This window comes from Panthera uncia, assembly GCF_023721935.1.
Source record: "Panthera uncia isolate 11264 chromosome B2 unlocalized genomic scaffold, Puncia_PCG_1.0 HiC_scaffold_24, whole genome shotgun sequence".
Taxonomy (NCBI): domain Eukaryota; kingdom Metazoa; phylum Chordata; class Mammalia; order Carnivora; family Felidae; genus Panthera; species Panthera uncia.
The window spans coordinates 97,133,288-97,160,552 of record NW_026057580.1 but is presented as its reverse complement, the minus strand read 5'-3'; the positions used below and the strand labels follow the sequence as shown (position 1 = coordinate 97,160,552).

At 39.8% G+C, this 27,265-nt stretch overlaps 1 protein-coding gene across 6 annotated transcripts in view; it reads left to right on the top strand.

The window, feature by feature from the left end:
- The window catches only part of HIVEP2 (HIVEP zinc finger 2), a 207,168-nt gene that overhangs the window by 75,110 nt on the left and 104,793 nt on the right, over positions 1 to 27,265 (top strand). For 2 of the 6 annotated variants that reach the window (XM_049654473.1, XM_049654470.1), the window contains one exon: positions 6,329 to 6,425. The exons of the other annotated variants lie outside the window; for them this stretch is intronic. The gene's annotated coding sequence lies outside the window, so the exon portion shown is untranslated. The remainder of the gene's footprint in view (positions 1 to 6,328; positions 6,426 to 27,265) is intronic. 6 annotated transcript variants of the gene reach the window in all.

Genomic DNA, 27,265 nt, shown 5'->3' with positions numbered 1-27,265 from the left:
AAATCCCCTTCTGACTGTTTCAACCACCCTGGAAAGGTTCTGCTATGTCACACCTAGTCTACTACAGTCTTTTAGACAGTATTCCTGACTCAGATTTCTCTACCAGTGATCAATTAATTCCTTATTCCACTGCAAGCCTCATCTTCCTAAAATACCATTTTTAATGAGTTACTGTGAAGATCTAAAATCTCCCCTGGCTCCCCGTCGCCTGCAGTTTAAAGGATGTGCTCCCGCCTAAAATGAGAAATCTCCATTTTCGTGAGACTTGATGATTTGCCAAGAGCTTCTAAATACATAGTCTCACTGAATTCTTACAAAACCCGTAGGGTGGACAGGGCAGATGCGGCTCTCTTCCTACGTTTATAAGTCATATAATAAAGGATCAGACAGACTAAATAACGTGCCCGGGGCCACACAGTTTATGAATGGCACAGCCAGGAATAGAAGTCAGGTCTTTTGAGTTCAAGTTTAAGGTGCTTTGTACCGTACCATGGTTTCCCCTTGCCTGTGGAACCTCGTGTCCATCCTACCCCTCTAATTTCTGTAATTAGAATGAGGAGGTGTTGTGCCTCTAGTTCTAGCATTGCAGAGAGGCCTCTTGGTGTCCCGATAGTCACTGTCCTGTCATTGTCCAAAAGTTGTCATCTAGAGCTCTCAACTGAGACACATTTGCTGACCGATTTTCCTTTAAACAGGGAAAAGTCTGTCTCCCGCTAGGACATCTGGGGAGGTACAGACGACACTCTCGTACTTCCCTGATGTCATTCTCAATGCCTGCTCATCTCCTACGGAACTTGGAGAGGGTTGCCACTGACCTTGCATTGGATTATGGGATGGCTTTTGACCACTGCCGGGACCATCTCTTCTTCCTTCAACTGTCCTCTCCAATAATGTGTAGCTTCTGAAGCATTCTTTGTATTTTCACCTGGAGGAACTCATGGTCTGAAAATTTGTTTACAAATGCATTCTCGGGGTGCAGAGGTGGCTCACTCAACTGAGTGTCTGACTCTTGATTTGGGCCCAGGTCATGATCTCACGGTTTGTGAGTTCGAGCCCTGCATCAGGTTCCATGCTGACAGCATAGTGCCTGCTTGGGATTCTCTCTCTCCCTCTCTCTGTCCCTCCCCTGCTCATGCTCTCTCCCTCTCTCTCCAAATAAATAAATAAAACTTAAGAAAAAGTTTTTAAATGCATCCTTTTGTTATATTAATTAAGGTATAGCTTTGTTACTATTTAGAAATGAATAGTTCTGGAAAATACTGTATATAGAAGGATGTGGAGCTGTGTTTTGAACTACATATTAAAATCTGGAAAATGTGTTAGTAATGCTGATTAATTAGTCTGTTAGCGTGATTTTAGAGTACACTCTGTTTGCATCGTCTTCTCATTGTACTGAAGCCAATATGATTTGGGTTTGACAGAGTTTTTGGAGACAATTTACTGCATCACAAGTTTAAGTGACATAAAAAAAAATATGCTTGACAATTGTCTAGGATATCAAGAATTGCCTCCACTCCTATAAAGATTGAGGAAGGAAATATGTGCATGCATGTTAGTTAAATTATGTATTCCAAGAGTGCTGTATTGCCTTGTGGGGTGCTCTTTGACCTGCACACGCACAGAAAATCCCAGCATCTGTTTGGAAATTGTGACCCTGCATCCTTTAAATTGGATTTCCATGATTAAGGGGTGCTTCTTCCTCCTGAGAAAAGCTAAGGAGGAACAGTTAAAAAATTTTTTTAAGAAAAAATAGTGTTTTATAATCCTCAATGTTTTCCATCCCCTTGTAATGGTGTGTTTCTCCTGGGGACAATCGCTTAGATCCTCACTAGGCTGGGGTCCACCTTTTTATTTTTCTAGTGCCTTTTGTGTTGGAATTAAAAGGCCAGTAAAGGTATGGGAGAGGAGTATGAAGGATCCAGCTGCCAATCTCTGGAATTTTTCCCCTTTACTTTCTTTAATTGGACCAAAGGTGTAATGATATACAATATATTGGAACGAGATACACCTTGGACATTGGCAGTAAAGCATTTTAGGGAGGGAGTAAGATATATAAATTGTAAATAATATTAAATGGAAATCTTCTGAAGTGGGATTTTAATTTTGAACTGTTAATGTGTTATTTACCTTCTACATAATTAATTACTTTTATTTATTAGAGTATTTGTTGGAAATACTGATTTATATTGTGAACTTATATTTTTCATGGGGACTAGTTACAATTAGGTGGCCAGTTAATAAAAATTGAATAAAGAGACATTCTTTTTTTTTTTTTCCCAACAAAGTTAAGTATATGGCACTTTATGTATTTTTTCTAAGATTTTGTTTAAATTCAAGTTAGTTGACATATAGTATAGTATTGGTTTCAGGAGAATTTAGTGCTTCATGACTTACATACAACACCCAATGCTCATCCCAACAAGTGCCCTCCTTAGTGCCCATCACCCATTTGGCCCATCCCCCACCCAAGTGACATTCTTGATGAAAAATAATTAGGCATATATGTACTTTATGAGCTTGTTAATACACATGTTGGACTGTACTATAAGGTGAAAGATGGTTAGGAAGACTAACATATTTTATTCAAAGTATTGGCGATAATAAAAGAAGCCTACTCATAATATATGATAAAGATCAACAGAAATATGGAAAGTCAATACTTTTGTAGTTATCTTTACTCCATCTTTTAAAGTGCGGATGTCATGCAACATAAGTCGTAATGGCATTTTTCCAAAGTACTTAACCATTTTGTATTTTGCCACATTATTTTCTCCCACCTTGTTAAATGACTTCTGATATCAGTGGCACTTGGTTGAAAGTCATCGTAACTTGCTCTGGTGCTATGTGTTCTTTAGAGGTGCTCTGTGGCCCATTCATCTCCATTCTTGGCCTAGTAAATGCAGGCTCTTATCACCCTGGAGCTGTAGACCATGTATCTTCCACCTTGAATTGATCTCTACACCACTATCAGATTAAATTTATAGTAACTCTCTTTCAGCAGCCCGCCTGCCTGCTCACAATTCTTCAAGGGGTCTTTACTGTCCACAGATGAGATTAGAGTCAAAAAACAGCACAGGAAGTAGGATCCAGAGACCTGCTTTCAGATTGCTTGGCCTGGAAACATCACAGTTCATCAGCACTCCTCAAATTCATTTAATCTCTACTAATGTCTCAAGTTCCTCACCTCCCACACATCTTGCCAAAGGCTCTGGTCTTTCTGTGTCTTCATATTTTCAACTCTTAACAGCATTTGGAATAGTTGACCATCACACCTTGCTTAATGGAATGCTTGGTTCTCCCAGCTTCCATGCACACCCTTGTTGTAAGGCTTTGCTGTCACTCACTACCTCTTCTCAGTCTCCTTTGCTGGCATTCCCCTGAGTGGTATAGTCCCCTAGGGCTCTGTCCTCAATCCCTTTATCTTCTTTATCTAAACTGTCTTTCTAGAAGATAGCAATAATCACATGGTTTCAAATGTCATGCAGATGCTAATAATTTTCGTTTTATATCCATGAATGGATTCTTTTTTCCTGAGTTCCCAACTTCAATACTTCCTCAGTATGTGCACTTGTCTGTTTGATGAAGATCTCAAAGTTATGATAGTCAAAGGGGAACTGTCAGTGTCCCTCCGCTACAGCTCTGCTCTCCCTCCTAACTTTCCCCATTTCCATAAATAGAACCACCATTCTCCCCATTGGTCAGGCCAAAGTTCCAGAATCCGTCTCTTTTCTTCTGGCCACACATAACACCCAGGAAGTCCTTTGGCTCTGTCTCCAAAATAAATGCTGAGTGAGACTCCTTACTGTTTCCTCTGTCATAGCCTCAGTTCAAGCTACCAGCATCTGGCCTCATGTGCTGCAAAAGCTCTTAACTAGCTTCCCTGACCTCCTCAGAGTAGCCTAGGGAGTATAAATTATATAATATATTCTGCTGCTAAAGATTTTCTGATAAAAATTTTCATTACCCTTAGACTAACATCTAAGCTATTCACCATGGCCTGCAGCATAACCCCCTCCACACACCCCTTCCCCGTCAGGCTCCAACCATATTGGCTTTCATGCTGTTCCTTAAACTTGCTAAGTTGTTCCTGTCTTGGTCTTTGCTCTTACTGTTTTTCCTGTTTAGAATGCTCTTCTTTTTAATTTTTTTTTTTCAACGTTTTTTATTTATTTTTGGGACAGAGAGAGACAGAGCATGAACGGGGGAGGGGCAGAGAGAGAGGGAGACACAGAATCGGAAACAGGCTCCAGGCTCCGAGCCATCCGCCCAGAGCCTGACGCGGGGCTCGAACTCACAGACCGCGAGATCGTGACCTGAGCTGAAGTCGGACGCTTAGCCGACTGCGCCACCCAGGCGCCCCAATAGAATGCTCTTCTTGGGTATGGCTTCTTCTTGTCCAAGTCTCAGCCAGGCCAGCTGTGATCCAGGTTTGAGCAGTTTCTTCCCTCTATCCCCAGTTTACCTTTTATCACATTATTTTCCTCCTAGAACTTACCAGAATCTGAAATAATCAATGTAATTGTTTATGGGTTTTTTTTTGTTTGTTTGTTTTCTTTTGTTTTTTTTTGTCTGTCCGTCCCCACTATGGACTCACTGAGGTCAATGACATTTTGTCACTCACCCTTGCATCTCAGTGCTTGGTAGAGTAAATAGTACTCCAAAGTATTTGTTGATACATTCACTACCTTGAGCCCAGTTTCCTTATCTGTAAAACAAAGGTGTTAGGACCGGTGGCCTCTGAACCTGTCCCACCTAGATAGCTTTAAATCTTATCAGCCTCTAGCCCTCTGATCAGTCCAGCTGACCTCCTTAATGTCCTGTGAATGGGCCATTTTTTCAGGTCTTCAGGGCTTACTTCTATTCTCTCCTGAGTGTCCTTCCTTCTCTTCCATGCTAACCAGATTCTTTAAGGATTTTTCTTCTTTTTTTATCCCACTCAGAGAGGGATGTACTTGTTTTATGTATACAGGTCTTGCCTAAACTAGGTGGTTAGCTCCTAAGCATGAGGCTATGATTTATAGTTATAAGTCTTGAATCCCTATGGCAGCTATTATGGTACAAGCATATATGGCCTACTCAGTATATCCCTTACAACTCACTAAGGGCATGGTGTCTTTAAAAAACATTGCTTTCAGAACAATAAAAATGTTTGGAGAGTTTTGCTAATTTACACGGACAAAATAGATTTTTAAAAAGCAATCAACTGGGTGTGTCTTTATGAAGCCTGAACTTTACGGGAAAAAATCGGAAAAAAAAAAGAAAGAAAAAGAAATTCAGACTCAGGATGACATGGTTTTTTTGCAAACGTTTGTAAGCAGTCTTCCTAAAATAGTTTTTTATAAAAATATATTCATAGAACTGAAAAGAGAAATAGGTGGACATTGTTTTTATTATTAACTGGGGTTAAAGCTTGAGTTGGGGTTTTAATTTGGTTCGGTTTGTTCAGGTACTTGGAATTTAGAGAAGCTCTATGAAAATATCCCACCTACACTTTGTGGATATCCTCTTCCTGCTTGTCTTCAGAACAGCTTGGTTCTTTTAATAGCAATGGCTGAGTGGAGGGGAACCATTTGTAGTGGGTAAATTTAAGTACAGTATGTCCTCCTGTTCTAAGCAAAAGTCATGCTAACTGCTCAGGGATTGGTGCAAATATGTTTTCTTTTTTTACTGTTGGTCAGATCCCTGAAAAGTCAGTGTTTTAGAAGGATGTTACTCATTCCTTACCCAAGTGGAAGAATTACTGGTCACCTTAAAAAAAATCAGGAGCTGGGGAGCACCTCATCTATTCTTGATTTATTGTCATCCTTTTAGAAGCTATTCTTAAAATGTCATGGGCTCGATCGGAAGGGCTAGTGTTGAGAACAATCACAGCTTTGTTTCTTCACGTAGTGTGTGATCCTCATGCTGTACGATCATGCTTCATTCAGTATACACAAATGGTAAATTCCTCTTAATCCAGAGTGGCTGGGACATCTGTGCCCAAAATGAAGAGTAACCGTATATTCCATTCATGGATTATCTGTTTTCAAATGATTCAATCAAATATACATACAGTATTTTTTTTTTTTTTATGTTTAACAACATTAAAGGCACATAGCAGCTCATGGTAATCATTGTGTACATCAATTATTTGTAAATAGTATTGCCATTCTAAAGAATGCCAGTGACTGGCTTAATTCTCAGTGTATCCTAGAATTTGCTGTTTTGCATGAACAGCTTTTTTCAAGACATCCATTTTTTTTTTGAAAAGTGGAAATGAGAAAAAAGTCTGCTTCTATAAATATCTTGTTTGGGGTAAAAAAAATATTTTTTTTCTTTTTTTCCCTAGTGAATAAATGCAAAGGATTTCCCAAAAAGATGGTGTAGTTTTGCATGGGAGAGCCGGGAGAGCACGTGTTGGGCACACAGCTGAGGACTGAAGGCAGGTGAATCTTGGTTCTGTGTTTCTGTGCTGTGGCCTCCTGCCATGGTCTGAGCTGCATGGTGTCTGTAAAGAAGCTGTGTAATGCTATAGGATTGGCATTACAAATTCTTTCTGTTAGGGGAATATTGCCAATATGGGTGGTGGAAAAGTTGTGCCTATAGCTGCTGGTGTGACCTTATTAGATCCTGTGGAGAATTAGTATCTACAGAGGTTAGGGTTGGGGAGACTGGAAATATAGAGAAATAGTGGATTAGAGGTACCTCCGTCAAAAAAGGCTAGGAACTATAGGAACAATATGTTGAAAGACATCAAATGGGAAATTTGTGAACTTCTGAATCTATTCACATAGTATGTTCCGTAAGGTGAAATTTGTATTTTTAGGATTTTATTTATCATGTAAAAATGCACATAGAACTACTTTTATAAAGCCTCTGTTTTGTTTTGTTATCTTTCTTGGAAGAAATAAGAACCCCAGTCCCGCATGAAATCTTACTTTAACCCTCAAAACTGGCCATAAAAGGGCTCACTTCAGTTGCAGGAAAAGGGTAAACATTTAATCCAAATCTATGTATTTTGATAAATCACAGTATTTCCTTAGTTTTGGTGAGGTAGGGTGACTTGGGGTTTTTCCTTTCATTTTCAGGTAAAGATGTGAATGCTATTTAAATATGTTTCACCAAGTAGTACTGTGATTGTCACTAATCATTTACTGAAAAGAAAAAAGCCAGCACCAATTTATATTTTAAAATAAAGTGAGTTTGAAAGGTTTCATGAAATCACCGTCCATTCTGATTAGGTTTTGCCGGTAGCTGCCTGCACTTGGGCTTTGTTTTGGTTGGTCATAACTGTTTAGGAAAGATTACGGCGTTTTGGAAGTGGTCCCACAGACTCATTGTTCCAGACATCGGACATCCTTATGTTATTCAGGTCCTACAGTACTTGGTCTAAAACAGATTAATTACTAAACTCTCTGTGAATAATTAACCATTTGACTTGTTCCCAAGTTATATACTCACTGGGTTAGAAATGATTTCCCAAACTACTGAAGATAGGGGAAGGTTATTCCTGGTTTCACAATGTCCCCATTGTTACCGACTTGTGTGTGTGTGTGTGAGAGAGAGAGAGAGAGACATCAGCTGATACCTACGCACTGGTCCAGCTACTCAGTCAAACCACTTCCTGGGGTTTTCTCGGGTAATGGCAGTGATTCAGAAGATACCACAGTAGTTTTAGAGGACTGCTCCCTGCGTGTTACTCTGGGCCTGAATGACTGGGAGCTGTCAAATTCAAAAGGAGCATTTTTGTTGCAGTACTATTAAATCTGCAGCTTACTTTTGCTCGAAGTTGCATTTCAGCTGAGTTTAAGGTTGCTTGTCTGTGAGCTTTCAACTATATATATATATATATATATATATATATATATACACATATATATTTTAAATGTTTTATTCATTTTGAGAGAGAGAGAGAAAGAGAGGGAGAGAGACAGAGCACGAGTGGGGGAGGGGCAGAGAGAGAGGGAGACACAGAATCTGAAGCAGGCTCCAGGCTTTGAGCTGTCAGCACAAAGACCGACGTGGGGCTCGAACTCACAAACCTTGAGATCAGGACCTGAGCCGAAGTTGGATGCTTAACCAACTGAGCCACCCACGTGCCCCAACAATATATATTTTAAAACCACGTATTTCATAGTACTGCGCTACCAGCCTAATTTGCATTAATTAACCAATCCATGGCATGGTTGAGTTCCTATTATGTACAAAGTTCTGTGTTAGGCTTGGAGGGAGTCAGGCAAAGGTAAGTCATTTGTAGCTGCCTTCAAGGGGTGGTAGTAATTGCAGAAATGGGAGATCAAAATTCAGGAGAGCAAACAGGGTGTTAATGCAAATGTATGCAATCATACTTTTATAACTACATGTTTCTATGATTTTAGCTTCCAAATCTATTCACATAGTATGTTTCTATAAGGTAAAATTCGTATTTTTAGGGTTGTATTTATCATATAAAATGCATAAAGAACCATATAAAGTTTTTGTTTTGTTTTATTACCTTTCTTAGAAGAAATAAGAATTTCAGAATTATTTTGGAATCACAACAGATGTGTTCTTCTTTGGCCCTTCAGAAGCTCCAAAACCGCATTTTTGGCCATGGAGTCAATAATTTAAATTTGGGAATTTAAGACACTCGTTCTCTCCTTGGATATTCTGACACTTGACCTGCCTTTTTCCTTCTGATATTCGCACATCTTCTCCTTTCCTCGTGGCTGGACGATCCAAATATAACGAGATAGTGTATATGGAAGCACTCAATAAGCTGGAAAGTGTTGTGAATAAGCAGAAGTGTTGTGTGTCAGTATTATTATCCTTGTCACTATCGTTTTCATGTATTGACTGTTTGGTACTATCTCACCACACCTGCCAGTAATTCACTGCTACGATGGCAGAGATGATCTCATTGGAGAAGCTACTTTCTTCTGGAGTTTAAGAAAATTTGCTCCACCCGTGGGACCTTGTCTTAGGCAGAGAGTTGGTTTCACTCGTCCTGCCGTCTGTGTCCTGATAGAGGTTGTCAGGAAAAGGAGGTGATGGGGAGGTGTATGGGGGAAAAGATGCGGTGTGTTTATGGTGACTGTGCGTTGTTTGGCTATCTGGACGTTGGAAGGCACCCTTTACAAAAACGGATATTTCGTCTTATAAATAACTTTATTGTTAAAGTGAGAGACGGTTCTTGGTCATGGTTAAGAGTGTGGGCTCTGGAATTGTCATGCTTCTTGTTCTGGTTCCCTTACTCCTAGCTGGGTGAAAACTGGGCACGTTTTTCTCTGCCTGCTTCAGTTTTGTTTTGTTTTGCTTTCTATATTGTAAAATAGGGGTAATTTAATTACGTGGCAGGGCTGTTGTGAAATTTAAAAGAAAAATGGATCTGAAGCCATTTACACTCTTCTAGGTTCAAAGAGGAAATCAAATTCTACGTTGAAGGGATGGAATGTACCATCTTTCACTGTTTTAGGTTTCTGTGTGATGGGATTTGGGTGATTCTGAGGATACTTGTCTTGAGGGGAAGAGAAAGGGAGCAGCGGGAGGTGGTTGGAGAGGGCAGGAGAATGCATGCATAAGAGGCGAGAAAGAGGGTGCTGTCCTGTGGTGACCCTTCAGAGAAGCAAAGTCATGTGCTTTATGGGGCCGGGCAGTTTGCGGACTTCTTCTATATACGTTTATTTGATTTAATCTTCACAAAACCCCACTGTACAGATAGAGGAATTGTGCCTCGGAGACACTCAGTGACTGGCTCACGGTAAGCGGCCAGTGAGTGGTACAGTGAGGTCAGACAAGAAGACCTGAACTCAGGTGGCAACTTCCCTTCTTCCAATACTCTGGTCCTTCTCTGCTACATGAAAATGTTCATATTTATTGTTTTTTAATTTTTTAATGCTCATTTATTTTTGGGAGAGAGACAGAGCATGAGCAGGGAGGGGCAGAGACAGAGGGAGACACAGAATCCAAAGCAGGCTCCAGGCTCCGAGCTGTCAGCACAGAGCCCGACACGGGGCTCGAACTCACGAACTGTGAGATCATGACCTGAGCCGAGGTCGGATGCTCAACCAACTGAGCCTGCCTCAGGCGCCTCAAAAATGTTCGTATTTCTAGTCACCTTGGTGCTGAATCCCAAAGGAGCAGAGTCATGTGCTGTTGCTGATATCCCGGGGGGTGTTGTGGGGACCCGGGGACTTCCTTCTGCGGAACTGAGGGCACTGACCTGCAGCTGTTCAGGGCTGGCCCTGCCACCATGGCTGGGAGGTTTTAAGCGTCTTCTGGCCTCTGAGTGAAGATCGTGTTTCATCTCTCTGAAGGCCTGTTTCGGGTCAATGTTCCATGGGGGAAATCGTCAGTCTTTCCTTTCTCCTAGGAAGGAAGGTAATGAACACCTGTTCAGTGATTGAATACATAAGCTACAAGATTAGTAGTATGAATATACTTTTAACCAGGACTTTTTGGATTACTGTGTTGATGAACTTGAAGTTACTAAGTAAAGCTACTCACATATGTAATCCAAACCTTTGATTTAAGTAAGTCTTCTGATTGTGATTCCAGTGTACATTTTAAAATGCTGGTTGTCTTGTAATATAGTTATGTGTGAGTTTTGTTTGGGGGGGGTCCTCAGATTAAGCGCAGCTTAAAAAGCTTGATTTTTTTTTTTCCTTATTCTGGTTATCCTGTTTGTCATATTAAAAATCACATGATCTGAGAAAATTCAGTGTAGTGCTTCAGCATTTTAAAAATATTGAAAACAAATTTTATAATTGGAAGAATTGTTTCATGATATTAATGACTAAAGATAAATTAATTTTAGTATTATGTTTGAAGGCATGGTTTTTATGAAATCATTTTCTACTCTGAATAAGGAATTTGTATATTGTTGGTATATTTTTGGCAAATAAATACATTTGCACATTAAAATTTTGATTAGCCATAACACATTATTTATTTATTTTTGTCTATGTGCACTTTATTTTTCAGAAGAAGAAGTAACAGTGACTTTTTTTTTGAGGCAACATCTAGGCTAGGGTTGCTCAATGTTGGTACTGTTGACATTTGGGTCTGGACAGTTCTTTGTTGTGGGGGTTCTATTTTGTGCCTCGTAGTTTATTAAGTAGTGTTCCTGGCCGCTACCCGATAGGTACCAATACCTGTACCCAGTCGTAACAATCAAAAATGTCTCCGGACATTGCCAAATGTCCCTGAGGGAGCAAAATAATCCTGGGTTGCGAGCCACTGATCTAGGATTTTTGATACATATTCAAATCTTCTACATGACTGAAATCTGTATTATTCTATAATTTTGAATAGATGTTCAGAATCACGTCAAGAAGGAGAAAATACTATAGAGGAAATAAATTGTACTTATCAATTATGAAAAAATAAGATTTTTCAACAATATGGCTCGAAACGTTTTCTGATTAGCAGTTACCATAATAGATCCAGTTAACCAGAATTCCAAACATTTGGTTGAACATTTCGTCTTCTTTTCTTTCAAAACAGATAGATCCCCCTGACTCTGAATTAATTTTCAACAATGACTTGATAGTGTTTTTTAAAAACTGCAAATAAGTGGAAATAATAGTATGCTTTGCCACGTATTAAATGCTCTCTCTGATGAGAACATTCTGTATGTTCCTTGCACACACTGAAAGGCCTAACTGCCTTTATAGAGCGGCCTCAATGAGGTCGGGTTTTAGAGGTATCTTTACGGTCTTTGTGGTAGATGCTTTAGTGTAAGGAGCCAGAGAGATACACGGGGTTATTAACTGCCATAGAGAAACAGACATTTCACTTGGCCCAGGAATCATTAAGTAACTTGCTTTCTAAAATGTGTTTTGCTAACGACAGAAGCTACTTTTATTCTGGGAACCATGGGCCGAAGCTTTAGCCAATCAGAGAAAGGAATTTACTGTATGGTAAAAGGAAGTATTTGTTCTGTTATTGTAGTACATGGCCTCTTGCCATCTTTGATAAAGGATTGAAGTGTTGTGCACCCAAAGTCTGCTACCCTCTTGACCCTTCATCAATCATCAGCTGGACTGTGAGGTTAAGTGAACTGTAGCTCGGTCGGGTAACTATTGTTTAAGCGCCGTGTCACTCTTAAAAACGGAAATTTCTGACACAGCAGTCTCGCAGTGTGATGTCTTTCTAGTTTTAAGATTATAGACATATGTTTCCTTTCTGTTGCTAATCTGTGCCAGATTAGCAGTATAAGACGATAATATACAAGGCTTGAAGTTGGGTTATTCAGATGGGTGACTCTGAGACCGTTGGGAATTTCTTTTTATTTTTAAAAATAAGAACGTATACAAAAATAAGTGACCTGTTCTAGCACAACATTTCAAGAATTTCACATGGGATCCTATTGGAATTTTTATGATCTAAAACACACTAGGCTACTTTCCAACTCCTGCATGCTACTCCTTCAGGGTTAATGTTTTAATTATTGGAAGCAGGTACCGGTCCACATGTTTTCTAAATAACTGATGGCACATGCACATTCTGTCATCACACTTTTTTTGCCCCCTGATTACTTCGGGAAAACTTTGTAAGAGCTATGTCCAGTATTCGATGCTTTATGTCATCTAATCTCTGTACCAGTGCCATGTTCTTAAACAAGTAGAGTAATGTATCAGCCGCAGCTGTTGCTGACCAAAGCCGTCCCAGAAGTGGGTGGGGGAAGAATCAGGATGGTGTATTCAGGTTCTGTGTATCAAAGCGTATCTGTTGCAGTCAATCTGTGACGATAACAACTGGCTTGTAGAAGGCACTTCAAGCCAGATATTTGTTTTATCTTTGACCAAATGTACGGTAGATTGGATGCCATAGTGATAAATACCACTGGTAGCTAATAAAAATTGGTTGAATATGTACAAGTGCCTGACTTGTATAATAAATACTCATTAATGGGTACTTTTGCTGTAGCCTTTCTGTAAAGTTATACACATCAAACGTGATGACAGCGTGCAAAGTTTTAAAAAAGACAAATGAAAATACATAATAGCAAAAGAGTAAAATGTGTTTTCTTTCTGATGTAAGCAGGCAGTGATGCTTTCTAATTAAGTGTATTTTGGTTAAAATAAATATTTACACCAAAACATATATCCAGCTGCTTGTTAGAGGAAAAAACACCACATTTACCAGAGCTGGTTAGAAATACAGAATCAGTATATCCCTAAGATTTCTCATAACCCACTGGATCTCCTCATTTGCCATCTTCCATATATATGCCTCTAGTCTCCAGTTTACTGTGGGGCCAGGGAAGAGAACTAAAAATCCCCATCAAAAAATTGTAGGGGCACCTGGGAAGCTCAGTTGGTCAAGTGTCCGACTCTTGGTTTTGGTTCCGGTCATGATCTCATGGGTTCGTGAGTTTGAGCCTTGCATTGGGCTCTGTGCTGACAGCCCAGAGTCTGGTTGGGATTTTCTCTCTCTCTGTCCCTCCTCTGCTCTCTCTCTCTCTCTCTCTCTCAAAATAAACAAACAGACATAAAAATTGTAGCTCAATTTTTATCTTCTCTTTCACTTTTTTAAATAAAGACGGTTCAAAGGAATGAGAATCTATTTTTAGCAGTTAGAAAGAGATAATTGGCCATTTGGGCTGAGTCTCCTTGCATTTTTAACCCTCTTGGGGTAAAATGAAATCTGATTTAGTTCAATCAATTAAAGGAGAAACTTACCTTAAAGATAAAAAGAAAGTCCTTTGCACAACTTTACATATTAGTCCTCTCAGTAGTTCTCCTTAATATCATTAACATAAAAATACATACTGATTTTGGAATTGCCCACATGTTTTTTAAGTTAACTGATGGCATGTCCAAATTCATGACTGCCAGTGCCTCGCAGAAACAAGCTTCCAGACAAAATACTTGTGTTCTAGAAACTTAAAATTAAAGATAGGCACTTTGATATGGATACATATACATAGGGCAAAAACATAAAACAAGCTGTTACCTAACTCCAAAAGAAAGCTTTACTGCAGAGGTGAAATTTCAGGAACTGTTTATTACTAGAAATATCTATGTGGCTGGGGGTTGGGAAAAAAGAAATGTGTTCCAGTGGTTATGCTCAGTGATATATTAATAGCTAACATTTACTGAGTACTTGTTATGTGCCAGACAGGCATGCTCTATGTGTGTTAACTTACTTTGCTTTCCAACAAGTGTTTGAGGCAGTTACGGTTATTATCTCCATTTTCTAGATGAGAAAACTGAGGCACAAGGAAAATAAATAATGTGCTTGATTAGAGGTAGTAAGAGGCAGAAGGATGCCTCTTCAGCAGTTCACCATCCCGTCGATCTAATTTGATTTCCAGTCCAGTCCTGCCAAGGGCAGATTTTCTGCACTTTTAAACTGAAGAAATTGAAGTTCAGAGAGGTCAACTTAGTTAAAGCCACAGGTGACCAATGGCAGAGGAAGGATTTGAACTAAGGTCTGACCCTCTCAGAAGTCTGTGCTTTTTCACTGCAAGAGGAAGCCTCCTGGGGGAGGCTCAGAGAGGCAAAGCTGACAAAGAACAAAATACGGCAGTTCTAGCTCCTTCCCTGTAAAGACAGTTGAGGTTATAAAGAAGTCTATCAGTTGTTCCCAATTCGTTGTGAGGTAGCAGTTTCAGTTGTTCACTGAAGCATGTGAAACCCCTTCTGGTTCAAATCTGTCTTGCAGAAGCCGTCTGTCTCTGTCATCGTCCTGGGTTGTGCTTCATTTCGTTTGGTGTGCCCCTTTTCAATGTACTGGGCTGTTACTCCTGTTTATAAATCTTTTAAGTGTGCGCATTAAAGAAGTAATTATATTGTCATCATAATTTATAGTATGCCTGAAGTCAGTCACCTAATTAAACTACAAAAGGAGAGAGGTGATAGGTTCCTGTGCATTTATTAAGTATTACTGTATGCATTATGCAAGGGTTTTGAACCAAGTAACAGAGAAAACTAAAGGGGAACACCAGTCTTTAAAAGTTTTCCCATTTCTCCTCTTCTCAATTGAGTAAGTTGAGACCCTCACTAGTTAGTAGCATAACCCCAATATCTTTTTGGTTAATTATTAATGAAATTATGATTTTTGTGTCTTTCATTCAGCATTTTCTTATAATGTTCGTGACAGCATTAATGCACGCCACCCCACATCCCAACTGAATAAACAGTTAGAAGTATAGCAGAAAAAAACATTTGAATTCATGGGTATAGCAGTCCAAACTCTATCTTGCGTTACAAGAATGGCAGCGTGTTAGACACCCAGTGTGGTTCAGAGGAGATTTGGTTTCCCCAGAGCAATAGTGACTGGCAATATACTTATTTTCTTATTAGAGAATAAAAAACTACAACAATGAAAACAAAAACCAAATAGACTGTAATAAAACTCTTGCTAGAGGAAACGACTTTTGAAGAGTGTATTTTTTAATTTTAAGCTCCAGCACATGTATATATATTGATTTATTGTAGGAGGTGAGAATCGATCACTTAACGTAGATATTTCAGCCTCTTGGGAGGTAATTGCAGTTTGTAACGGAATGGGCTGAATTTGTTCTTTTGGAGTTTGGGCCTTTGAGGGAAGGAGAATACTGAGGGCCATAATCAAAGTATCATCCAGGCAAGTGACAGTGAATTTTCCCCTCCTTGGGAAGGGGAGGGGGGATTGAACTAAAATTCCAAAGAAGGCAATCTTTTTTTTTTTTTTAAATAAACTACAATAGAGAGCAGAATAAAAGCATTTAACTGAGATATGCACTAGAAATGTGTATACCTAGAAGTTACCGGGTGCTCAAAAAATTATTGAATGAACAGGTGTCACTCACGTGGAAGATTCCAGTTTCTTTATTCTTCTATGTGCATATAGGGTACCCACAACTTATAAACAGTTTTATTGGCTAAGATTTATTTTTCTGTGCTAAGTCACAAAAACTGAGTTGACCTGTAAAGCGCTTGCAGTATTAGTAATAGGTAAGGAGTTACATACCTGGGTGTGTTTCTCTGGAAAAATGCGTTCTAAGTGACCAGCTGTGATATTGGAGAACACGACTCTTTCTGCTATTGTGGAGCAGTGTCTCTCCCACTCCTGATTGTTTTGGCTACTCCTAGAGTTCTTGGTTGAAGGGATCTGGGGAGGCTCCTGCTGACATTCCTGTAGGCTGGAGAGTCGGGGAGAGAGCCAGTGAAGATGGTTCTAATTCAAGGCTACAGAACAAGGGGAGAGGCCGGCAAAAGAGTGAAATCCTCAACATAGGTAGCAGAGAGAAAAGAAAAGGATCCCCCTACGATCCTCTTTCTGTTTTGACTGCTTACTGGGTGGTCTTTCCAATGAAAGAGGCAAAGGTAAATCACACATGCTTAATCTGAAAACTGCTCACACATATATATCCTTTTAATATAATCTTTGTTTATAGCAGTATAAACATCGTCCCATCCTGGAACAAAAGCTACAGAAAATAATAAGGATGAGATTTAAATAAAGGTTTTGCTCATAAATGTGTTTTAGGGACACGTGGACTATAAATATTCCTTGAATCAGTCCTCAGTGGAATGTGAGCTTTTCCGTAGAAGGAAATACATCTTATTTCTTATAAGATCCTAGCACCTGCCCCCAAGTTACAAAGAGTAGACCCTGAAAATGTGTACTAGGTAAAAAGCATGGTTAGAAGAAGGTAGATATGAAGTATTGTGAAAATCTTGATTTGATACTTTTGATTTACTTTAAATCTGGCATGACATTTACCACTGAATTTGACCCCTTTGGGGAAGGACTTTCCAAATTTATTTATTTTTTCCTGAAAACTCCATTAAATCTGTAGAAAGATTCATAAGTTGATATTTGCCATGCACTGTCTTTAAAAATATTTTGTCATATTATATCTGGTATGCTTTTTAATTCTTCAGAAAGCAGTATTTTAGAAATAATTTTATGCAAAGTAACTATTAATAGCCATTGCTTCTTTAGAAGTTAATTCATAATTTCCAAAAAGATTTGAGGTTTGAAAACAAAAACAGTGTGTATGTTAATGTCAGGAACATTGACAAAGCTGAGAAAAGTTTTGGCTTGTGTTTAGGATTTATATTAAACTCCAAACTACTATAATTAGGAGTTCCTTTATGCATATAGTTTTGATATTTGAGGTTTCAAATTAAATTTTGTGGTGTATTATGTTTGGAGCTGTGGGCAGAGCATTTATAAGAAATATATAACCAAACCTGTTTTTTGCCATTTTTATACATTTCATTTGCTACAACAGCAAACCCATTACACAATATATATGTATTTTAACTGTTGAAAGTAGTGAAATTGTTTCAGGAAGAACTGACACTTGTCTTTCACATCTGGAACCTAGTACAATAAATTTGCTTCATTCTTCCTTGTAATTATATTAGCTAAACCCATGTTTCATTTATGAGTGTTTCTTGTCTGCTATGGAGATTTATATAGTGGGGAAAGAGAATTAGGGCAGAGAAAAGATTCATATATAAAATATTGATAACAGAATCTTAGAGATGGCCAAGCTGATGTGCCCCCTTAACTTTATAAACCTATAATTTCCTGAAAAAGTTTTTTCAAGTAACATAATAAAAATCTAAATGCTGTTTTATTGTTGTCGGTTGTGGTTTTAATCATTACAGAAATCAATAGCTCTCAAGCTCTTTTCCCCATCTTCCTGCAGCTGCCCCGAGTACCCATCTGCTACTACAGGTGGACCAAATTCTAAATTCTAGTAAGACTGCCACACTGTCTGGTTTACTTACTTACCACATCTTTCTTAGGAGTCCACTTGGAAATGGAATCCTTTTCTTTTCTTTTTTTTTTAATTTTTTTTTTTTGAATGTTTATTTTTGAGGGAGAGAGACAGAGCATGAGCAGGGAAGGAGCAGAGAGAGAGGGAGACACAGAATCTGAAGCAGACTCCAGGCTCTGAGCTGTCAGCACAGAGCCCATTGTGGGGCTTGAACTCACGAACCGTGAGGTCATCACCTGAGCTGAAGTTGGACGCTTAACTGACTGAGCCACCCAGGCGCCCCGGAATCCTTTTCTAAAAAGAAGTTCCATACACTGAATTTTATCTATTTATAATTTGAAAGTATGGAGCTGGCGACTTAGAACTTAAGACAACATTAACATTGTTCAGAGGGAGAGAGATAATTTCAAGGGCGTTTATTAATGACTTGGAAAGAAAGTCAAAAGAGATCTATGTTGCAGAATGCTATTTTCCTGCATCAGCCTGATTGCAAAATGTATATGTCTCTTATAAATTTGTGTTATTTGTATGACGCTAATCTGTTTTATCCATGGACACCTATAAGAAACAGAATTATTTTGTTTGGCATGTGATGTTGCTCGTAGTTCATCAAATGTTATTGCATTAGATCTTTGATTTATGGACACATGGCATTTAATTTTTTTCATATATAGAAGCTGTGGTTTCTTCGTCTCAAGCCTATCATACATGTATATGCTTGAGCTCATCATTATTAGTACATTGCTTTTTATAGATCAATCGTGTTGAGTATTAATATTGGGGAAGGCCATTGTAATTGATCTGTCCATGAGTAGGGAAAGATTTTGCTCCCTAGTAACAAAATATATGACAATGATTATGTTTATTTCCAAACATACAGAAGCAAAGAGGCTTTGTTTTTCTGATCAACATTTTCCTATGTGAATGCACTTAAGCATTTGAATATGCTGGTTTATTGCCTTCATGTGTCACTGTTGTTATGTGGCTGGCTGTGTTTTACAGTCATCTGATGTGTGCATGTACTAAGTAGATTTTTAATTTCCTTGAAAATTGATCCAAGTCTTCTGTGAAATGGTGGTTGACTTAACTTCTGTTTCTCTTTTATTTTTTTCACAGTTAAATGAAGCACATAGGAATCAAAGAGGATTTACCTTATCTTAAAAAGTCTGTTTATTACTTAGCCAAGTTGCAAAATTTGTTGGGAATAAGGCCTACTCCCAAGGCTAGTAGTATAGTAATGGATACCTTGTGGAACTTTATAATATAAGGGTGCATATAAGTAATTTTTAAAAATCTTGAAACAGATGATAAGTACTATAAATTTATTTCTGCTCATTTAAGTTCTTATCTTCTTGGTTCTTCTTAACATCGTAGGAATCACGTAAAGTCAGCGCATGTACATTTAAGTATAATTGTGGCTTAGCATTTTTCTTACCCCTTTTATAGTTCAGGAAAAATTTAGAAGGTCTGAAGGGATAGAGGCAATGAATTTCTGCCTTTCTTTTATAAGGAGAATTTATGTGAGGAAAAATATTTGCATTTTCCCTATTGTGAAGTTTAACCAAAGTGAAGATTTGACTTTGGTTAGAATCCTTCCCTGTCAGTGACTTTCAAAGGATATTACCTCAACTTCTTGCCTAGCAGGATAGCAATAAACATTTTGTTTTCAACTTCCTTTAATTTTTTTTTTCCTCTGGTCCTTGTTTTGACAAGTTTACGTGGCTCAATTCTTATTGCCTTGCCTGTGAGCTGATGCTGTTGGCTGAGGAAATACCTCGGACTTTTCTATTAGTGACCAAAAGTGAGAGTGTAGGTAAAAGAAAAAATTAGAGACAGAAATCTGTGTTTTACTCCTTTTTATATTTCTACAATGTCTACACGGACCCTAGCCCCAAACTAGGCAATCACAGGTAATTCGTTTAACAATATTCAGTGGATGTTTATTGAGCACCTGTTATGTGCTGGGTCCTGAGCAGTGAGCAGAGTCCAGTTTCCATCTCCAGGAGCTCTGGGTTTCTAAGAAAATTGGAAGCAAGAAAACTATCGTACAGTAGGTGAGGGTTTCCACAGAACTGGGCGCAGGTGGGTAGGAGGTGAGCTAAAGGTGGTCATGAAATAACAGTGTGTGGGGGGTGGCATTCATTCTGAGCAAATATTAATAAGTCACCTGCTATTTTCCAGGCACTATTTAAGGTGTCAGCGATAAGGGGGTAAACAAAACAGTATTGCCTCTCCTAAGAAGCTTCTGTCCCAGTATGGGGAACAAATATATATGCCCATCTTCCTAGGACGTATGCTCTATGTGTATGTGACTAATTAGGCGGGGAGAGAGTTTGGGAGAAGGTGACATCGGAGCAGGGACTTTATGGGGTCAGGCAGAAGGAACTGCCACCCTTGTAATAATGTGCACTGCATACATGGGCCTAGATCTCTCCTGGAAAGAAAGGAATTAACGTCTCCAAGCGAGGAAGAGGAATATCTTGGAGTAATTGAGATGATATGTCAAGCAGGGCACTTGATGCTGTGTGCCATATTAAGGCCACCACACTCCAGCCAAGCTCAGCCAGCCTGAAGGTGCCATTGTCCTGCTGCCATTTCTGGCCCCGGCCATCGAGTGGCAGGGTGTTCCCCAAGCCTGGGCTGAGATCCCCTTTCCAGGGAGGGGCTCCCTTCCTCGCAAAGCCCCCGACCTAGTACCCCCAGCTCTCTCTCCCACCCACACCTTGGCACAGGGCAGGTGTTGGCTTGGAAAGGATAAATCTGACCTAAAATTAAACCCTGAGTTATAATATATATAAAAAAAATGCCCATGATTAGGTGTTTACAGCACCAAATCTTCAACAATTAAAGAGAAAAGGTGTGGGTGGGGTAAAAAAATAGCAATACCCACACTCTGAAGTTTTTGAGAAAAACAGGAAACTAGTCTTTTTTAACCAGTGATGCCCAGAACTGGTTATTGCAAAGAGGGTTGTTTTTCTAATGCATTGTGGTCAGCGCAGCTGTGCCAGAAGTAGATTTCTGCTCATTATGACAGCCGTCTGTGGATTTCTTTAGCTGACAAACCTATAGACAGGCAAGCGTAATTATCAGCAGTAACCTGGTCATTATGGCCGGATGGTGCTTGGAAAACAATTTGCACAAGTCCTGAAAGCCCGTGAGAACACACAGAATAAGAGCATTTGGCGAACACACAGCTATTTCCGGGAGTTGTGAATGACCCAGACGTATGAACCATACAATAGCTTATTGTAGAAGGACTGTTTCAAACCTCTCTTTATTTGCATTTTTATTTTAAGTTGACAGATAACACTTGAGCAAGTGACATAATATTTTTTTCTAATTTGCTCATTTACTCAAGCTCTACTTTCTAACAGTGTTTTAGACCTCTTTATTTTTTGCTTATATTTGCTGGTTGGTGGCAATGAAATGCCAATTTTGAAAAGTAAATGTGAGATCCCAGAGATGTTGTCTGTCATTCTCAGGATCTGAGAAATGCACCATCCGCACTGCATTTGTGGACAACATAGGAGAAATGATCACGGAAGGGACTGTTTGGGCAATTGTGGATTAGCTTCGGCGTTCTTCTGAATAATGTGAAATGCTTCAGAGCCAAGTTGAGATACAGTAGTTCCCTTTATCTGCCCTGCATTCATGCACGGAAGACTAGGTTAGTACAGACTAGTCACAGAGGTTTCCCTTCAACTTCCTGTGTGGGTTCAGGGTAACTGGGGAGCCCCTCTAAACCAGAGTTCTCCCTTGCAGGCCATTTCTTTGTGCATGTGGAGATGTCATCTTTTGAAGGATAAAAAGGGGCATTAGACTTTTGGAAGTTGAGTAATACAACCTAGATATCATTGCTTATTGCATTTTATGGTCGCCAAGCCAAGCATTTGGTCTGTGCGTTGAAGGATTTACGCTTGTCTGTTTGTATCAGACTTTACAGACTTTATCTCTTTAATAAGGTAATTACTCACGCTTCTCTATGATGAAGCTTGTTTGCAGTGCTTGATCCAGGCAGTGTGCCTGGGCTTAGCAGTGCCCCCTGTCCAGCTGACTGCCCAGGCTGCTCCAAAAAAGGCAATCATCACAGCTATCGATTTTTGTAGCACATTGGTCACGTTAGCGTTCTCTGCCGTGAGAGGGAACTCAGCTCTTGGCATCTGTCTGCCTGTTCATTTTACCAGAAAAGTACTGCACATAGAGTCTTCGGTCTTTCAATGGCAGTAACAGGAGTTGAGAGCATTCTTTTCCCTCCTTTATCTTAGGGTGGCCTGGGGAGAGTCCTAGGTATAGCTAAGGGGGGAGCAGTAGGTGAGAGAGGGGAACAGGTGAGAAGGGCTCCTCTTTTTAACCCCTTCCTGTCTATTTCTCAGTGAAATAGGGTGAGAGTACCTGCCATTTCCCCCTTCAACAGCATGGGGCAGAAAGTAGTGAGACGGTGGTTGTCAAGAACTCTCAAGTGCAGATGGCAGGTGTTCTAAACAGTACTGGCTCTTACTGAAACAAAATAAGACCAAACAGAACACAAACCCAGAAAGCAAACATGCTTTATCACAAGGCCTCATGTTCCAAACACATATTAAAATGCTGGTGTTTCTGCTGGAAAAACATAGCCCTGGGAAGCTGTGATAAGGTCGAAATGGCAGAAAAATAGATTTTTTTTTTTTTAGTTCTACTTCTCCTTACATAGGCCCCCACAGTGGCATATTTTTAATGCATTTTCATATTCAGATTTTTAAAATCTTGAGGACAAGAAATATCATCTTGTACTTTTCACACTTGGGAGGGCCTGAGTATGTCTTTGACACTGTTACTTTTAAATAGCCACACTAAGCATGTGAACAGAAGCATGGCATAGAAATCTCAGGGGGCGGAGCGGGGAGGACACTCACGAAAACAGTGTCCATTCTTAGTGAATGAAAACTGTCTCAGCAGACCATTCAGTCCTGCAGAGCAGCTCCCTAGAACTAGAATTAATTTGGGTCTCTACCCAATGGTTCTAAATACGTAAAGTATTTGTCCCTTACATGTAAAGGCTCCTCAAATTGGTGTTGTTGCTGCCTTCCCATTTTGCTCTTGTCTGCGATTTTTATTACAAAGACACAGTTAAAAACACACTGTACTCATGCTCTGTCCTTCCTAATGAGAAGACGGTGCTCGGGAGGTGATGGCTGTCTGTGCAGGAGGTCGTGGCTGACGAGGCCAGTGTGTAATGATTAGTCCTTTCCCTGCTGCGCACGCATGGAGATTGTTCCTTGATTTCTTGCAGTCATCACTTCTGATACAGCCTGGAGCCAAACGGAGACTTGCTCTGTCAGGCTTGGGACCATTTTTCGCTTTTGTTCAAAAAGGCTTCTCTTGTGGGACCGCTCACTGCCTGGGTCTGCTGTGTTCACAGACACCCCACGGTGGGAGCCCTCACCGTAGAGGGCTTCACAAGGTAACTCTTTCGCCAACTTTCTTTGGAGCAGCCCCCTTCTCGTTACCATCTAGGAAGAAAACGATCATGGCAGTGGGGATCGAAAGGGAGGCTGGAGATGACTAAGTCAAACTCTTTCTCTGTTCAGTTGAAGAAAGAGAGGACCAGAGAGAGGTTATGTCCCTTGTCCTGGTCATGGAACTACTTGTGCCCTGTTTAGTGAGCCTGCTTTCGCTCTTTGTCACACACCCAGCCCAGTAAAGGCTTTCCTGGGGGAGGTGATTGCTTTAACACTGGTGTGTGTCATAGGCATCTCTGGAGCTAGCTGACACACCTGGGTTGTGACTGGATGCTCAGTGAGGAGTCCAGCGGCTGTTTCTGGAAATGCTTAAGAAGCAGGATGTGGCATCAATGGCAGGGTTTACGTTCAGTAGGAGCCTGGACAGCACCCTGTTCTAGAAAGCTGCAGTTCGGTCCCGGTGATACCAAGTTTATGCCATACATACCCTTACTGCAACGCTCTCCACGTGTGGCTCTCTAGATTTCATTTTTTCAGTTAAAAATCAAATGTCATCCTCTGTTAATTCTGAAGAATGATGTTGATCGTTTATAGAATTTCTTGTAGGTGACCCTGATTTGCACAATGGAGTTTGAGTGATAGAGTGATCTGCGGGATTTGGGGGCTATAATCATGTGCTTAGACACATCATGAGCACAAAAACAAATAACAAAGTTTACTGTAGCACAGTTATAGACTTAGAGGGTTTCTCAACTTGGTCTATTGAGATTTAGGGGTGGTTGATTCTTTGTTGTGGGGGCTGCCCTGTGCATCGTAGGATATTAACCAGCATCAGGTGGTCTGTACCCTCCAGGTGATCATAGCATCCCTCCCCGGATTTGATAACCAGAAATAGCCGCAGGCATTGGCCAGTGTCTCTTGGGGGACAGAATCACCCTGGTTGAGAACCTCTGTAGACCAGCAGTAAATCTGAGGAGCATTGCACATATGCTGGCCTGAAGCAGATTCTCATTTACAACATAAAGCTTGACTTTTAGAAGCCAGAGAAGGAAAGTAAGGATTGGGAGGGCTAAATCACCAAATGACGAATTTTCCTAATCCTAAATCACCAAATGACGAATTTTGATACAGTGAAAAACAGCCCAGACCAGGGGATTTCCCCTGCTGGTTTGTGGCAGGAATTCCCTTTCTCTTCCTCTTGCCCTCAGCTTTAGGACACTTCCTTTTCACCACACAGCCTGTGTCTGACTCACCTATTCTCAGGGTCATCTCTTATCTTCCACTCTTCTCTCACCTCAGTTGCTACCAGTAACTGGACCACCATTGCTGCCTTTGCAAAAGCCGACTGCCACTGAGATTCTCCCTGCTGATGCCCCTGACCCATCACTGTGCCCCCGAAGAATGTGTCTTGCTGTTCTTATATTATTATTTACATCTCAGTGTTTTACCTAGACTTTTATGGGCCATGTAGGAAAAAGTGAGGAGTAGTTTCATATCTTATTGATTCAAGTCCTCAGTGTGACTGTTTTTTCTAATAAAAGCCATGATATATAAGGCAATACAGGTTCTGTAGTACTCTTACTACATCCCAGCCTTAGGCTAGCCTGGGATGCCAGTTACTATCTGTGACACTGGTTCTAGAGGGCTGCATTCCAAATTTCAAGCAGTAAGCATAAAAGTGAACTTTTGGAACGTGACTTAAGAAGGAGCCATTTTGGCCGGCTGGAAGATGAAGTTTAATTGTCCAGCTTGTGCCTATTCCAAGTGAGTTCTTCACCAAAGTCACAAGGAGACTCTCAAGGAGGCAGCTTAGACTCCCCCTTCCACTGGGACTTCCCACCCTAAGTCCCAGACTTGTAGGGCATACAAGCTGGGCAGACAAGGTTTGCTTCTCTGATGTGGGAAAAATAGACATCTGGCAGTCTACTGGGATTCCATTTGGACATGCTGTTGTATATAATCTTTGCCAAATGGACTTAGTCTGCCAGAGTCTGCCAAAAGAGGAAAAGACAAACACCTTAATCTATGAACTAAGACACTAACTGAAGGAAATCGTAACAAAACAACTGGAATCTTAGCAGGTTCTAGAAAGAGTAAAAAAAAAAAAAAAAGATACATGTTGTACAAGTATGCAATTAAACTAAGGGGAGTTTAGATTAATTAAAAGACAAGAAGAAATACCTTGCTTTTTGTTTCCACATCAAATAAGAAATTTTTACCTCAAGTTTGTCAAAGATTGAGATGTTTATCACTTTAGACTAGAAAGGTCCAATGGAAAAGGCTGCTACTCCAAGACTTGAAAGAGTCTTCCAATTCTGACAAATCCTATCTAGTTCCCCACCCCCCCCTTCTCTCTACATTTGTCAAATTGCACAGATTGGTGTGTTAGACTCAGTGATAAAACTGTGTAAGCTAGAGTAAGAGAATGGTGGCCAGCGACTTCTTTTGGGAAGTTTCTAGATCACCTGTACTGATAATTTCCAAATTGGATTCTGGATGCTTTGGGACATTTACCAGTTTTGAGAGAAAGTATAGTTAGTGGTGGATTTAACATGTGTCTGTTTTAACCACCTGTATATTTGAGGCTTGAGATCATGACAGGAGGGATGCTTACCTTTCGTATTTGAAATTGTGTACACTTAGAAGAGAGTTGCCTTTCTCAAATATGATTACCTGGATGCCATGATTACATGGCTTGTCTTTTGTTACAGGATCTACACAGTAGCAGTCTGTTTTCAATGTCTGTCCTTCCCTAGCCCCTAAGTCCTATGACGACAAGAACCACAGCTTTGGGAGTACCCAGTTATTGTTCGTTGAATGAATAATTGAATACATGATGGGAAGAAAAAGAGTTCATCATGAACATTTTATAAGAAAAGCGTATTTTTTAATAGAAAAATTAAATAAAGACATTTCCCAATAACGAAGTGAAAACACAATTTAAAAGAATATCATGTAGTGAAGTTTTGTTTCTTTTTTGGAAATTTGCGGCTTTTGTTTAAGAACAAAGAAATGCATTTTCTGGAGAAGGAGAACATGACATGCCCTCCAAAATTAATCTAGTGGAACATAGGCATATAAAGTCCTCCGAACCCATAAATTTTGGCCTTACTTTATAGTAATAAACACTTTTCAGTGCCAAAGTAAATTAGGACAATGATCTGGGTAAAAGAATACTCTTTGAGTTGTAGAAGAAAGATTTTTATTTTGTTGCCCAATTTAGAGCCGCGACCTTCATTCTAAGTGTGAAAGTGCTCTATCATTGCTGTAGACAGACCTGTTTGGCTCAGCTGAAACCATTCCATGTGGCTCAGTCATACCAGTATAGATAGTGAGTAATAGGAATTGTTCAATATATTACACTTCCTTTGGATTGGCACTGGTAGTTCATTTGCCAGGTAGAAATCATGAGTGGAGCTGAAAATTGAGGGCAAATAATTGCTGGGTAGCTTGGATTTCTTCAAAGCAAGCATCTTTTTATATTGCTACTATGTATATGTTTTCAAAAGCACTGGTGTTGAGTCAGACTCACTGGATTGAAAAAAAGCGTTTTCAGTCCTTGGTGTGAGGTAATGGATAAGTTCCTTAAACTTGAGGCCTTAAGTCCTCTGTAAGGGAGGTAATGTTAGTGCCTGCCTCATAAAGGATTTAATGAGAAGATACACATAAATCACGGAGCACTTTGCCAGAACACAAGGATTCAGTAAATGTTGATTATTTTTATCATTCTGTGTGATGATTGTTTCAGACTCCATTACTATTTCTAGGTCGTTCATTTTCTTCGTGTTTTCAGTAGTAAGCTCAAACTTTTAAGCTTCCTTTTTATGGAAATCAGAGCAGTCTAAACAGAGTCTAGGCTGCCAGCTCTCTGCTACATCCATAAAGAAATGAGATAATGCTTGGTGTAGATGTGTGTGTCTAAATATGAGAGCCACAATCCTAAGTCTTGCCAGACTGAGGGCAGGTGGACCCCGCTCTTGGCCGGGAGTCAAATCCTATTACCAGACCTTACTTATTTCAGGCCTGATAAAGATACTTCCTCTGGGTGATTTTTTTCCCCCTTACTTAAAACATAAAGGCAAAGGGAGTTGGAAAACTTAAAAAAGAGTACGAAAGAACCTCTCATTTTTATATTCTCCAGAAA